Here is a 14,341-nt window from a genome sequence, read left to right on the forward strand (position 1 = left end):
AATCAGGCCCCAGGACTGCCCTGAATTCCATATTAAAGGAGCACATGAGAGGTAGCAGGTTTTTTAGGAGGATTATCTGCCTTGCTTTAAAAGCAGCAGAGGATCTGTCAGAGCAAGGAGCCTCTCAGGCTGATTACCCCCAGCGTTTGGTGTTTGTTCCTGGTTTATAATCTGAATTTGGGCTCATCCTCAGCTACTGGGTGTTGTCATGGCCCCCTTACAGCACCTGCAGCCTCAGCCAGCTCTCAGAGTAAACGTTCAGATCTCCGAGTGAAAACGTGTCCCAGGTCAAACATCTTTAAGGAGTCTCAGTTTATCAATACCTCTTTATCTCTATAAACCCAGCTTGGGATCTGGCTGTAAAACAAGATGTGTATTGGGGGGTGATTGGCACTAATGACCCTACAGACCTTATCTGCAGCAGATATCACTGCCAGCATTGGCATTTCCAGGCTGTTTTTCAGGTGATTCACAGCTCTGAACAAACCTTCACGGCTTCATCTTGAACCCAGAAAGCAGCTCAGAGGACTGTGGCCCTATGGGGAGGTTAAAGACCAGAGTGAAAGGAAGAGAATTTTTCCCATGTGAGGTGTTTGTTCCCATGGGTGCTCCAGAGGGGGAGGTTTTCATCTCCTTGTATGAATGTTCTTCATGCAGAGCCCTCCCAGTCTGAAATGTGCTCCTGAACTGGCAGCCAGGCTCTGTGGGAGCCGCAGAGAAAGGAATTGAATCCCTCTGGAGGAGGTGACTGCCGAATGTGTCCTCATCTCTGCTCAGGAGTGAGGGGTCCTCTGGGCAGGGACACAAACACAGCTTTAGGAGTTCTTCTCTCACCCTCTTAAGTAGTTTTGTTTTTAACAACAACAGAAAAGAGAGCATTTTTAAAATAAACACTCTTTTCTCTTTATTCCTGCCGTGTCTGAGGGACATGGGGCAGGAGTGAGTTTGGCAGTGCTGGGATTACAGCTGGACACCATGATCTTAGAGGATATTCCAACCCAAATAATCCTGAGATTCTGCAGTGTTTGGGGTCCATTTGCTGTTCTCCACTGCAGAGGCATGGTGGGAGCCGTGTTTGACAAAATCAAAGTGAGTTTCACAAATTCCCCTGGTGCCAGCAGAAAGTGCTGCTCACCAGTGGGCTCCCAGTGCAGCCTGAAATGGGTGCCAGGAGCTGCCATTGCAGACCCCACCTGCCAAGAACCCAGCAGCTGTCTGTCACTGGTTAAACAAAACAAAAGCCATGTGGATGGAGGGGGGCGAGGAAAACCCTTCAACATGGAATTTTCTTAATTTTTCTGTTTCTAGTGCTGGGAATGTGCAGTAATGGGGTCCTAAACACGTGTGGCACAGCACCATCAGCAGAGTGCCAGAGGTGTTGGCATGGCTCAGACTCTTGTATAAAATAGAAATACCTAAATTATGAATTATAAAACCTGTGGATGGAGGGGGGTTAGGAAAACCCTTCAGAATGAAATTTTCTTCCTTTTTCTGTTTCTAGTGCTGGGAGTGTGCAGTAATGGGGTCCTAAGCACGTGTGGCACAGAGGTGTTGGCATGGCTCAGACTCTTGTATAAAATAGATAAAAATATAAAATAGATAAAAATCCAGAAATTATAAATTACAAAACCTCCTGCTTTTCCCATGACCAGAAGTGTCCCAGGATTCGTGGCTGTCTGTCCTGGCTGTGGTGCACAGGGGGTGACTCTGTGCACAGCAGCACCCTGGCTAAGTGGGGGATGAGGGAAAGGCTGAAATCCCACTGCAGTGACCCACAGAATTCCATAAACCAGTTTGAATTCCCCATTCAACTTCATCAGCTCCAGCTCATCAGGGCTGGGCTGTGTTTGTGTGCAGGGGCACAGCTCACAGAGCTCAATGAGCACTCAGCAGAGGAGATGAGCTTGGCTTGGCTGCTCAGGGTTCATCCAGGAGGGTCAATCACAGATTCCCTGGGGTTCATCATCCATCACACAGGAACAAGCCCTGGGTATGTGAGAGCTGAGGCTGAGCCTTCAGCATGGAGGGAAAGGCTCAGGAGCAGTGTGGGGTCTGCATCCCTGGGGGATGGAAATAACAGAGGAAACTCATCCAAGCAGGGCAGGGGGCACTCAAGGTTATAAAAATTAAATCATTCTGCTGCTGCTGCTGCTTTCCCAGCCACTGCTACTGTTACAATGAATAATTGTGAGCAGCCGTGTGCAGACAGATCTGTTTGTGCTCACAGCTCCTGGTGACAGCCAAGGATCCCTGCACAGCCAGGAGAGCAAACAGAGCTGGGGTCAGGCTGGGCTCTGGCATCAGGGGGAAAAGGCACAGCCCCAGGCAGCCAGGTTTGCTGGTAAATGTCAGTTTTGCCTGGGTTAAATAGGGAAAATAGGGTAACAGGATTGTGGAAAACGCCAGTCACTTGTTTTTTAAATTTTTTAAAAGTTTAATGATAATAAAATGATTGTAAAAATTGCAATATAATTAGAGTAGTAATAATTTGGATAATTTGAATTAGGACAATATGAGACTAGAAACAGAGAGTTATGGATGGTCCAGGTATCTCTTTCTGGGCAAAATAAGCCTGAAAAAGGACCCCCGTTAACAGAGGATTAACCCTTAAAAGCAACAGCCTATTGCATATTCATACACCTCATACATGATGCATAAATTCCATTCAAACACAGGATTCTGTCTGGTCAGTGTCAACTTCTTCCTCTGAATCCTAAACCGTGTCTTCTGGCTGAGCAAGGCAGGAAGAAGTTCCTTCCTTCTGATAATGGAGCAATAAATTCTTTTTCTCTGAAAGATTCAGGTGTCCTGTGGCTGCTGTCTTGCTGTGAGTCCCTTCTTTTAAAAAAAGTACCCTACATAGCATAGTTTCTATTTTAACCTTATGATATAATGTAAAACTATATTTAACACACTACTTAAGAAAATTAAAACATTAAAAAAATTAAATTTATAACTTTCTTACATAACACATATAATATTCATTTTAGTATTTGCAAAAAGCCAATGATAAAATACACATTTTTCACATGAATTCCTGCCTGCTTGCCTGTGAGGGTGAAAGAAGGGTGATGAGTTTTTGGGCATGAGGATGTCAGGCACGCACACAGGGCAGCCCAGGGCTGCTCTTTGCCATCTCTGCTGCTGCCACAGCCAGGGCTGGGTTTGGCCGCTGCCAGTGCAGGGCAGAGCTGCTGGCACTGCTGTGCTGCAGCCCCACAGCTGCAGGGCCACATCCCTGCTCCCTGTGCCTCCCCCAGGACACTCAGGGGGCTCTGGCAGAGTAGATTGTGGAGGGAAGATTGTCTCAGAGGTTTCAGGGACAGGTTTTTGTGCCTGGAAAAGCAAGGTTTGCCATTGTGAGTGCTCCTTCCAGCAGGCCAAACACAGGAGATGTCCAGAGGCCTCTCCCAGAGGAGGCTGGGTGTGATGAGCCCCAAATTGCCATTTAATGTGATCTAATTGATTTGATAAGCTCCTGTGTTAACAAGAAGCTCTCCAGTGTCCCAGGCAGTTGGAGATGTGATGTGATGCCTGCCCCAGGGCACTGGGAGGGACTGGGAGGCTCCAGCTCTGTGTGGAACCCCACACTGGGCTGGGTTAGAGAATGGATCTGCAGAGACCTGGAGAGCTTCTGCCTCCCTGCCAGGACTCAGGGGCACAGCCCCTCTGTGTGGGCCTGACGTGAGTGGGAGCAGGAGGGGGGCCTGCCTGCTGTGGGGAAGATTTGAGCATCTGTCATTATAGGACACAAAATAACACAACACACACACACTGCTGTTCTCAAGGTAAAAAAGGGGAAGTTTAATTTCTTATTCCAACATTTACAGATTTCCAGAACTGACAGTGGATTGGAGGGTGAAAGTGCTCGTCACACTCTCCAATGACACTGGACAAACCAACAGTCCATCAAATTTCTCCTCCTCCAGAAAAGAATGCAAACCAATAACTTATTTACATGAAGTGTGTGAGAAAGTTTGTTAGGAGAATGTAAACATCAGAAGGCTTAGAAAATATTAAAAAATCAGAATGACAAGCATCCTGTGTGGGTGAGGAGTGTCAGGCTCCCCACAGAGCCTGCCATGGAATTTTGGCTTTAACAGGGGGATCTGTGAGGAGCCACCTCCATCCCAGAGCCCAGCAGGGTCCCACAGCCCCAGCACTGGGTGCAGCACCAGCTGCTCCCCCAGCCAGCTCTCCACACTCCTCCTCATCATCATCACTGTGGGAATCCACAAAATCAGAGGGTTTGGGAAAGCTGCAAGATGCAGGCCTCAGATAACAGCAGAACTGTGAGTAGAGCTAAAGCAGCAGCCATGAGATTGGTCAGCGGAAAAATTATTTAAACTGTAGAAAAAGCAAAGGCAAATAGAACAATAGCTTGTGTATTAACATTTTCTGAATAGCTCTCTAAGCTACTGAAAAGTTTATCTAGCAAGATATTAGGAAGTTTGAAGCTTAATAATGGAGCTCTATGCATTGTGCTTTAAGGCTCACAAGCAGGTATTGTATTTGAAATAAGCAGGCATTGTTTTAACCAAAGGTACATGTGCTTATAGGGGTTGGATAGAACTACTGTCAATGTGCTTTTGCTTTGTGTGATTGGTTAAGAAGCTTATAAAGTGAGTTGTAACATTAAGTTTTTTGGCCTGCTGCATGGATTGTGAGCTGGTGGCATCTTCCCATTGTCATAACCATGTAATGAGACTGATGGTGGAAAATCAAACAGCTCAAGGCACGTTCCACAGCAGCACCATCTCGTTCGTGCTCTGTAAATAACCCCCGGCCGGTGTCAGTCACCATCAGGAGCAGTTCCCTGCATGGGGATGTCCCAGGGCCCCAGCCCTCAGCTCCTGCCTGGGACAAGCTCCATCACCTCCAAAGCTGGGCCCAGGGCTTGGCTAGCACTAAGAAAGCCCCATGGGCCTGGTGCCTGAGCCTGGCAGGGCCCTGCCAGCTCTGAGGAATGATCCAGCAGCTGTGAGGACATTTCTGTAGCTCTTTGTTTATGGATTCCAGGGGTCCCTGGTAATTGGGACTCCTCACACATAACAGATGCGGTGCTGGTGGAAGGGATTTGTCACTGCTTCACTCCCCTGCACCAGGGAGGGCTCATAAGTCACAGCTGACAAATCTGTTGATGACTTTTAAACTTCATTTACAGAAAAGAATGACCATAATCAACAAACAATGATGGGCTACTAATCTTGCTGTTTTATTAAAAGGGGGTCTGTGTGTTCAGCCCCTTCTGTGGGAGCTGAATGCTGTCCCCAGGAAGGGCTGAAAGCAGCATCAGCAGAGAGTCCCAGGAGCCCTCCCAGCCTGACCCATCACCCTGGCACTGGTGGAGCAGGAGAGCAGCAGATGATGGGCTCTATCTCAGCTTTGGCCATCATGCCCCAGGGGAGCACAGCTCCCTCTGCACAGCCAGGCCTGGCTTTAGTCCTGGCATCCATGGACAGCTGGAGAGGCCAAGGGCAGTGGATGGGAGCAGGGTTTATTTTTCACCAGGAGGAGGAGGAGTGGCTTTTATCACAAGCTGGGGGCTCTGTACAAATCACAAACAGGACAGGACTGCTGGAATGTGCCTTGAGCTGTTTGATTTTCCACCATCAGTCTCATTCCGTGGTTATGACAGTGGGAAGATGCTACCAGCTCACATCCCAGGCAGCAGACCAAGAACTGAATGTTACAACTCACTTTATAAGTTTTTTGACCAATCACACAAAGCAAAAGCACATTGACAGTAGTTCTATCCAACCACTATAAGCACAAGTACCTTTGGTTAAACAATGCTTGCTTCTTTCGAATATAGTACCTACTTGGAAGCCTTAAAGCACAATGCACAGAGCTCCATTATTAAGCTTAGAACTTCCTAATATCTTGCTAGATAAACTTTTCTGTAGCTTAGGCAGTTATTCTAGACAAGCATTAATACACAGATCATTGTTCTATTTGTCCTTTTCTACTTCCTACATCATTTTTCTGCTGACCAATCTCATGGCTGTTGCTTAGCTCTAATCACAGTTCTGCTGTCTCTGAGTCCTGCCTTGTGCAGCTTTCCCAAACCCCTCTGATTCCCACAGCTCCCACCACAGGCCTGGCTGTAGTTGGCCCCTGGAGCAGCCCAGGTCTCCCTGTCCCACCTGAGATGCTTTCCCTAGAGAGAAGGAGCCTCCCCAGTCTCTGTGGAGCCTCAGAGGTGGCATTTTAACAACCAAACCTCAGCAAATCCAACCAGAAATGAAGTGGGAACCACATCCCAGCCACTCCACAGAGATTTGTGTCTTAATTGTTCATGTCATTCTGCATATTGGAAGTGTCTGACATAATTGTGAAAGGCAATCAGTGGTAATTAACTCAGAGAGGAGAAAGGAGCGTGGCAAAACCCTCAGCTTGTGAAGGTTCTCAGTGAGGCTACTGAGGCTCCTCACCCCTGTCCTGTGTTTGTGTGCAGGGACAGGGGCACAGCTCACAGCAGCTCATTGAGCACCTGCAGATGAGCACTCAGCAGAGGAGATGAGCTTGGGTTGGCTGCTCAGGGTTCATCCAGTGTCAGAACTCAGCACATCCCTCCAGGTGCCCAGAGTTGCTGACGACCCCGTCAGGGGCTCAGAGACCCTGGCACACAGCCCAGAACACCTGGGGATTTGACTTTGACCCCTGGAGCAAGTTACCAGCTTTGTATGAGGACCTGAAAGTCACACAGGTTTGAATGGTGTAATAATAAAATGATCACAGGGTGAAAATGTAGATTTTAGGATTTTTGGTGTGGGGGTTTTGGGGACAAGATGGAGGAACTTGGGCGTGTCCAGCCTTTCTCCTTCTTCTTCTCCATTTTCTGCAGTGATGTTGGCACTTTGGGATTGGTTTAGAGTAGAAGTGCACTGTCTAACATAGGTGATAGGTATTGGGAATTAAGTGTAAATATGTTATATGTTGTTTGTAGTATAAAAGGACAACACCACCTCGGGAGTGGTCAGAGTGTCTGTGGCTGCCTTGCTGAGCAGATCTCAGCTGGGCAGGAAGAAAATTTCATAGATAAGAATTAATAAACAACCTCAGGACCGAAATGTGAAGAGCTCTGACTCTTTCTTTGGATGCGTGGGCTGAAACAGAGACATCCTGCACATCTCAGGGCAGCAATTAACAACCAAAACCCTGAGAATCCAGGAGGGTCAATCACAGATTCCCTGGGGGTTCATCATCCACCACACAAGAACAAGCCCTGGGCACCTTGGCTTTACCAGGGGGGTCTGTGAGGAGCCACCTCCATCCCAGAGCAGAGCCAGCAGGGTCCTGCAGCCCCAGCTGCTCCCCCAGCCAGCTCTCCACACTCCTCATCATCATCATCATCACCAGCATAGCGTTCCCTGCATGGGGGACACCACAAACCCAATCTCTGGGAGCAGCTGTGTGACTTTGGGGGTGCCCCTGACAGGAGGTCCTTCAGCGGGTGGGAGGCGTGAAAAACTCCAGTCGCTTGTTTTTAAAATTTTAAAAGTTTAATAGTAATAAAATGGTTATAAAAATAGTATTACAATTAGAGTAATAATAATTTGGACTATTTGAATTAGGACAATATGAGACAATAGAAACAAAGAGTTATGGACAGTCCAGGTACCTCTTTCTGGGCAGCACGAGCCTGAAAAAGGACCCACATTAACAGAGGATTAACCCTTAAAAGCAACAGCCTGTTGTATATTCATACACCTCATACATGATGCATAAATTCCATTCAAACACAGGATTCTGTCTGGTCAGTGTCAACTTCTTCCTCTGAATCCTGACAGCGCCTTCGAGGTGGGAAGAAGTTCGTTTCCTCTGATAATGGGGCAATAAATTCTTTTTCTCTGAAAGGTTCAAGTGTCCTGTGGCTGCTATCTTGCTGTGAGTCCTTTCTTTTAAAAAAGTATCCTACTCAGCATAGTTTCTATTTTAAGATTTTTTATAACCAGAACTATATTTAACACACTGCTTAAGAGAATTAACACAACATAACTTTCTAACATAACACATATAACATCATTTTAATATTTGTGAAAAGCCAATCATAAAATACATGCATTTTTCACAGGAAGAAAACCTTTTTTTAATGGTTTTCTTTGCAGGAGAACATGGACAGGCATTTGGAAGGCTCAGTCTGCTCTGGGACCCCTTTGATCTGGCTGGGGACTGTCCTGCTGTCCTCAGCTCAGGATTTTGGGACAGGAAATCCATGATTGTGCTCAGTCACTGAGAAGGAGCAGCCATCACCCTCCTGGCTTGGCAGAGGTGACCTGGGGGGTGAGCAGGGCCAGTTTGGCTGGGAAGGGCAGCTCTGGGGTGCTCCAGCAGCTCTGGCAGCACAGTGCAGCACCTCTGCTTAGGACATGAGCCTAATGGTTGGACTTGGATCATCCTGGAGGCCTTTTTCAACCATAATGATTTAAGGCACCGGTGGAGCTCAAAAAGGGGATTCCATCAGTGAAGCTCCACCTCCAGCAGCTCCTCTTTGGCAGCTGGGTGGCCCCGGAGGAGTTAAATTAAATTAATTGGCAGCATGAAATGGGGGCTTTTCTGAGCCCCAATTTTCTAGGTTACCATTTCCCTGTGGTGAGAAATCCATGTGTCCTTCCCACAGGAACCTGGCCTGGGAAGGGGAGATGTGGCCCAGCCCTGGAGCCTGGCAGAGCTCCTGGCCATGGCCAAAGGGGTTTGTGTGAGCGTGAGGAGGATGGGGGCTCATGGATGGGGGCAGGGGATGCTGAAAGCAGCAGCAGCAATGCCAGTTCATTACCAGCTGAGAAACTTCCCAAAAACTTGGTTTTCCCCATAAATAAATCAATCATTTGCTGTTAAAACAACAATTGGGCTGGTGGGGGGTGTTCATTAAGGAACATTATCAGAACCTGTGTGAGTGGGAGGGGGAATGGAAACATTCTGTTTTTCTGTTAGGCTGGGAATGATAAAGAATTAAGGAATAATTCTCAAGAAATTAGTCATGGCCAGCCATTAATGAGCATCTCAGTAACACACTAATGAGCTGGCTTCAGCTGCCTGTAAAAAAGGCCTTTAATTAGATTAGTGCATGTAGCATTGTCCAGTACCTGGTAGGTAATCATCAGGTTTTGCACTGGTGGGATTATGGATGACATTCTATTTAATTGCTGTTTCCTTTTCATTTTCTTCCTCTTTTTGGTGTTTTTTTTTGTTTTGTTTTGTTTTGTTTTTTTTTTCCTTTTGAAGATTATTTCCTCCAAAGAATTCTGTTTCTGTTCTTGAACAGAACCTAAATGTTGTCCATGGAATTCTGCATCTGAAAGGGCTGCTAGACTGGGCTTATCTGATTCAATTGACCTTTAAAATTTATTTTGCTGCTGTCAAAAAGAATGTTGGTCTGTTCACAAGAGATTTCTGAGATGATTGGAAGCAGAGACTCCTGGAAACTCCACTTGTTGCATATTCTGCAATCAAAGGAGGGAGGGCTTCTAGGAGAAAAGTGCCCTAATTTAAAATATATTTTCATGGAGAAAATGCTTTCAAAGACAAAATTCCAGCCTTGTCAAGCAGATGGAGGTGGTGGCTGCCCCATCCCTTGGAGTATTCAAGGCTGGGTTGGACAGGGCTTGGAGCAGCCTGGGACAGGGGAAGGTGTGGAAGAGGGTGGAACAGCTCAATCTCTGAAGGTCCCCCTCCAACCCAAATTATTCCATGATTCTGTGGGGTAAAACTGTCTCCAAAGGGGTGGAGTGGAGCAGCTCAAGGGTGACCCCAGCCTTGGGAGGTGAGGGCACACCTGAGTGCTGTGTGCAGCTCTGGCCCCTCAGCTTGGGAAGGACCTTGGGACACTGAGCACATCCAGAGGGGGCAGCGAGGCTGGAGAGGGGCTGGGAGCACAAACCCTGTGAGGAGGCCCTGAGGGAGCTGGGGGTGCTCAGCCTGGAGAAAAGGAGACTCAGGGCTGCCCCCATCACTCTCACAGCTCCTGAAAGGTGCCTGTGCTCAGCTGGGGCTGGGCTCTGTCTGCAGCAGCACTGACACAGCCAGAGCACACAGCCTCAGGCTGCACCAAGGGAAATACAGGCTGGAGATTGGGAAAAAGCTTTTAAAGAAAGGGTGATAAAGTTCTGGAATGGCTGCCCAGGGAGGTGGTGGAGTCCCCATCCCTGGGTGTGTTTAACAAAGCCTGGATGTGGCACTGGGTGCCAGGGTTTGGGTGAGGGGCTGGGTTGGACTCGATGGTCTTGGAGGTCTCTTCCAACCTGGTCATTGTGAGAATTCTGTGAGTTCTCCAGCTGTGCCAAGGGAAATACAGGAAATACAAAGGAAATCACTCTGAAAAAAAACGTTTATTTCAGATGAGTAAATAATGACTGATCATGCATATTGATTACTGTTTACATTTGTGTGACTGAGCTTCACGGCCCACAGTTTTCCATCAATTAGCACCCACTTTTATTAAAAATATTAACTAGAATTATTCAAATTATTTATTTATTTTCTGTCTGGGAACATCTAGACTCTTGGCTAAGCAAGCATAAGTGAACAAGAACTTAGGGTCTTGAATAACTTTGTAGTGCTGAGCAGTTGTAAACATTGGAGGGAACAGTCAAAGTTCACCCTTGGATAGGGTTGGAGATCGGGAAAAAGCTTTTACAGAAAGGGTGATAAAGTTCTGGAATGGCTGCCCAGGGAGGTGGTGGAGTCCCCATCCCTGGGTGTGTTTAACAAAGCCTGGATGTGGCACTGGGTGCCAGGGTTTGGGTGATGGGTTGGGGCTGGGTTGGACTCGATGGTCTTGGATGTCTCTTCCAACCTGGTCATTGTGGGAATTCTGTGAATTCTATGAGTTCTGTGAATTCTGTGCTTGAGTTCTGTGAATTCTGTGCAGCTTTTGGGGGAGCCCCAGCTGTGTGCACACAAGGCAGGGTGAGGAGCAGGGCCTGCTTGGACAGCTCCCACTGCCCAGCTCTAGGTCATCCTTTATCACCCTTATTAGGAAGGATTTAATGCTCTAATGAATAGATTTTTAATCTTCTACAGGCATAAATAATACATAGGGCAGATGGTAACGAGCCACAGCCATAAACTGAGTGCTGACCTGACAGACTTTGTGACTATTGTACCTTTAACAGCTGATTAAATACTTATTTAAACAGCTATTGATTATTTATGGCTCTGTTACAGGGGATTTCAGAAATTTAAACCAGAGCCAGCTTTTCAAAGGATTGGCAGGATTTCTGCAGTTTGAAATGACTTGTTTTAATTAAAAATTCAAAAATAAGGCTCTTTGCAGAGCATGGTGGAGGGCTGAAGGAGAACTGGGGGAGCTACTTGTGTCCCCAGTGTTTGGGCACAGCCCTGCATCTCCCAGGGCTCACCAGCTTTTATTTTTTTATTTTTAATGGGATTGTAATTATTTTATTATTTATTTATTTTGGTATAGAAGTTTTTATTTAAGATTAATTTGAATTTTTAATTTTTTCTATAGTTTTATGTGTTGTTGGGAAAAAGGGTTTTTATAGTTTATAAGAGGATTTTAGTTTTAAAATTAAGGTGGGTTTTTTGGGGAGGATGTAATTTTTTAATGTGTGCTTTATATAGAGGTGTGTTTTGGTTTTTAGTGGTTTTATAGCTTGCTAGTTATATTAAAAAGTTTTTGTACTGTTTTAAATTTTTTAATGTTAAATTATGCTATTTTATTTTTTGGTTTTTTGAAATATATTATTTTTGGCTTTGTGAAGTACATATATAAATTTTTTGGTTTTGTAAAAGTTATATTTTTTCGGTTTTGTGAATTTTTTTGTTTTGTTTTGTTTTGTGAAATACATATTTTTTCTGGTTTTGTGAATTTTTTTTATTTTATATATTTTGGTTTTGTGAAATATATTTATTTTTTTGTTTTGTGGAATACATATATTTTTTCATTTTGTGGATTTTTTTTTTGTTTTGTGAAATAAATTTTTATTGGTTTTGTGAAATAAATTTTTTGTTATATTATGGTTTTGGGGAATACATATTTGGTTTTGGGGAATACATATTTTTTGGTTTTGTGAAATAATTTTTTTTTTGTTTTGTGGAATATATGTATTTTGTATGCATTTTTTGGTTTTATGGAATATATATATTGGTTTTGTGAGATGTATTTAATTTTATTTTTGTGAAATACATATTTTTTATTTTAAATATTTTGGTTTTGTGAAAGATATATATATATATATATATATAGGTTTTGTGGAAGGTATATTTGTATCCTCAGACTTGTGCGGCCGAGGGGTAAAGGAGCTGAGGGGTAAAGGAGCTGCCCCTGCCCTTGGCGCAGAGGCAGCAGCACAGGTGGCACCAGCCCAGTGCCAGCCCCGGCTGCTCCCCGTGCGTCAGCGTGGGCAGGGCTGGAGCCACCCCCCTGCAGAGCCACATCTGCCAGGGCAGGCTGGATTAGTGCTGGCACCCTGCAGGACACGTGCCCTGCTCTGCCCTTCCCTTCCCTTCCCTTCCCTTCCCTTCCCTTCCCTTCCCTTCCCTTCCCTTCCCTTCCCTTCCCTTCCCTTCCCTTCCCTGCCCTGCCCTGCCCTGCCCTGCCCTGCCCTGCCCTGCCCTGCCCTGCCCTGATGCTGGCACAGCCAGGTGGGGCTGGCAGGGGCAGCAGGGTGGGAGCAGCTCCCCCACTGCAGCACGGACAGACAGAACCCAGGACATCCCTCTGCTGCCCTGGAGGGCTCCAGGTCCTGCCAGGGGGCTCAGAGACCTTGGCATGGAGTCAACACCTGTGGCTTCGATTTCAACCCATGGAAACAATTACCAGCTTTACGTGAGGACTTACAAACCAGGAGACTTTAAATAGAATAATAGTTATTTTGTGACAAGGTAGAAAAATAGAATTGAGGGTTTTTAGAATGGGGGATTCAGAAGCCGAGGTGGAGGGATTTGGGCGTGCCTTGTCCTCCTTTCTTCTTGTCCTCCATCTTCTGGGTGATGGTGGCACTTTTGGATTGGTTTACAGTAGAGACAGACTGTCTAACATAGGTGATAGGTATTGGAAAATTATTGTAAATAATGTACACCCGGTTTTTAGTATAAAAAGATAACACCACCCTGAGGGGGTCCTCAGCAGGGGCTTGGTGCCACCTCCAGAGGACTAGGAGCTCAGGGGCTGCCACTGGATGGGTGGGATGCTGATGGCCTCAAGCAGTGCCACAGGAGGTTTAGATTGGATGTTGGGAACAATTTCCTCATGGAAAGGTTGTGGAGCATTGGCACAGGCCGCCCAGGGCAGGGGTGGGGTCACCATCCCTGGAAGGGATCAAGAAACCTTGAGATGTGATACTTGGGGATGGGGTTTGGGTGGTGCTGGGTGGATGCTTGCACCTGATGATCTCAGAGGTGTTCTCCAACCTTAATGATTCCGTGATGGAGCCTTGGGAAGTTCTGGGAGAAATTCATAGGCCCTGTGGAAGGATCCCCTTGTCACTCAGGAGGGGACAGCCCAGAGTGGCACTGGAGGGACCCCAGGACCTGCTCTGCCTGCAGGGAAAGGTTCCTCTCCTCCTGGGATGTGCCTGGTTGCACTTACAGGGGGAGCAGGGTTTACAGAGGGACCCCACAGCTTCAGTCTGGCTCCTGCTGAGCTCATCTCCACCTTTCCAGCCTTCCCAGCTCTAAGCGCAGCAAATATCCCCCTAAAATGTATATAAATATAGCCCTGGGCCTGCAGAACCAGTCTAAAAATTGTGCCATCTTTGTCTACCCCTTTTTTTTTAATAACTTCCCAGCCCTTTAACACTCATGTTTGGGAGGATTGAAGGTGTTTTCCCCAGAAAACCCAAGCACTGTTTTTTTTCCTCCCAGCTAATTGTGTTTATTGGAGCCCACAGCAGTGAGCAGGATCTTCCTGAGCCTCCAGGTCTGTGTGCAGGGCTCGCTGGGGACTCAGGAGTTATTGAAAAGAGTGCAGGGTTTGTGTTGGTTATTAAACCAAACTTCTGAGCTGGGCTCTCATGACTGGGGACTGGCTAGGAAATGGCTCAGGGCTCCCCAGGGAGGGCTGGCTGGCACTGGGGGTGGCCCATGGAGCTGGGCAGGGCAATCCCCTGTCTCAAAACTGCCTTTTTACAGCTTAAAGGAAAAATTAAAAACAACCAAACAGGAGCAGGGTGCCCAGAGCAGCTGTGGCTGCCCCTGGATCCCTGGCAGTGCCCAAGGCCAGGCTGGACAGGGCTTGGAGCACCTGGGACAGTGGAAGGTGTCCCTGCCATGGCAGGGGTGGCACTGGATGATTTTTCAGGTCTCTTCCAACCCAAGCATTCTGTGATCCTGTGATTCTCCTAAATCCCCCCTCAGAGCCAAGGGGAAGCCTGAT

The 14,341-nt window shown here is 46.7% G+C and overlaps 1 protein-coding gene across 5 annotated transcripts in view; it reads left to right on the plus strand.

Annotated features, from left to right (window-relative positions):
• The window catches only part of RALY (RALY heterogeneous nuclear ribonucleoprotein), a 136,152-nt gene that overhangs the window by 94,398 nt on the left and 27,413 nt on the right, over nt 1-14,341 (plus strand). Inside the window, exon 2 of one of the 5 annotated variants that reach the window (XM_059481018.1) lies at nt 8,112-8,274. The exons of the other annotated variants lie outside the window; for them this stretch is intronic. The gene's annotated coding sequence lies outside the window, so the exon portion shown is untranslated. The remainder of the gene's footprint in view (nt 1-8,111; nt 8,275-14,341) is intronic. 5 annotated transcript variants of the gene reach the window in all.

This window comes from Ammospiza nelsoni, chromosome 12, assembly GCF_027579445.1.
Source record: "Ammospiza nelsoni isolate bAmmNel1 chromosome 12, bAmmNel1.pri, whole genome shotgun sequence".
Lineage (NCBI taxonomy): Eukaryota > Metazoa > Chordata > Aves > Passeriformes > Passerellidae > Ammospiza > Ammospiza nelsoni.